The sequence below is a fragment of the Gavialis gangeticus genome, unplaced genomic scaffold (assembly GCF_001723915.1).
Source record: "Gavialis gangeticus isolate Ggan-Ray unplaced genomic scaffold, GavGan_comp1, whole genome shotgun sequence".
Classification (NCBI taxonomy): domain Eukaryota; kingdom Metazoa; phylum Chordata; order Crocodylia; family Gavialidae; genus Gavialis; species Gavialis gangeticus.
The window spans coordinates 9379360-9380716 of record NW_017729014.1 but is presented as its reverse complement, the minus strand read 5'-3'; the positions used below and the strand labels follow the sequence as shown (position 1 = coordinate 9380716).

At 45.2% G+C, this 1357-nt stretch overlaps 1 long non-coding RNA gene across 1 annotated transcript in view; it reads left to right on the top strand.

The window, feature by feature from the left end:
• LOC109293652 overlaps nucleotides 1-523 on the top strand; it is a 23403-nt gene extending 22880 nt beyond the window's left edge. The window contains exon 4 of the long non-coding RNA XR_002096356.1: nucleotides 513-523. This is a non-coding gene — a long non-coding RNA (uncharacterized LOC109293652). The remainder of the gene's footprint in view (nucleotides 1-512) is intronic.
• The last annotated feature ends 834 nt before the right edge of the window (nucleotides 524-1357 follow it).

The window sequence follows — 1357 nt, the reverse complement described above, 5'->3', positions numbered from 1 at the left end:
ATGGTCCCTCCCCCCTCTTCCAGCCTCCCCTCCCCCACCCCTACTTACCAGCTTGGAGGCCGGGTCCAGCTCCCTGCTGCAGCCAATGGGCACTGCCTGAATCAATGAAACTCTCCAAATCTTTTCTGAATCAATTTGGAGCGTTTAGAATTGATCTGGACCTTTTAACTGGTCCCCTGATTCGATTCACATTCGGAGATTCGGCCACCGAATCGGGCTGAATCGCCTCCAAATCGAATCAGCACCTGAAGCTTCATACAGCCCTATTAAGCACTATATTTTTGCTGAAAGAATGGACATGTTTTTGACATGAAGGTTAAGTACAGAGAGTCAACAAACTCGAGGCTGAATCAATTCAATCTTTGCAGGTTAGTCTAAGCTCCATAGACTGAACCAATAAGAAAGTGAACAGACATTTACTTTTGATCCTGGAAATGCAGCCACATGCCTTTAGTGGCCCAAGCCAAAAGCCGGGAGGCACTAGAGCACGCCTTCCCACTCGGCTGAAGCAGACAGCTTGGACCAATGTTAGCCCACCCACTCTGCAAGGAAGGGTGTGGGGGGGAAGTGCAAAGCATCCTGGGATGCTGGAGGACTGTGAGTTAACTTGAATCTGGAGGGCATCTGTGACAGAAGTTTAATAAACCAATTTAACCTAAATCAGTTAAGTCTGATACTACAGCCATCCAGGTTTATCTTAAACCAGTTTTGACCACTTTGAAAGTGGTTTATGTGCACAGAACTCCTGTCGTGGTATTGGTTTCTGATTACTTATACCAGTTTATGTGTAACTTATGTCCCTAGCCTAAGAGAATAAATATTGTTGGTCCTCATTGTCACATACTATACCTAACTATATCTGCAACAATGTTTAAACTGATATTGCAAATTGCACCTATGCTGTTAAAAGAGATGAAAGGTCCTGTTGCCATTTCACATGTGAAACCTTATAAGATGTGAATAACTTAGTCTGACAAGGTTCTTTGGGCAAATCTTTTATTAGATCAACTCAAATAGTTGGAAAACTTCTTAACAAGCTTTTGGGTTTAAATACCCTTCATCAGGCTGAGGATGCCTCTGCAGTTGGCGTGTGCTCTTCCTAGATGGAAGGAATAGTAAAGAAGCCAGAGGCTGGCCTGCATGCAAGACAGGCAGTCAGTGAAGATGGAAACTGAGGAGCCAGTGGGTGAGAGATAGGCTGGGTGGGGGTGGGAAGGGGGTTGAATGTATATTCCTCAATTTACATCTTCACTGACTGGCTTTCTTGCCTGCATTGCATGCTGGCCTCTGCCTTCTTTACTAGGCGTTCTATCCAGGAAGAGCTCACACCAACTGCAAATGCTTTCTCAGCCTGACG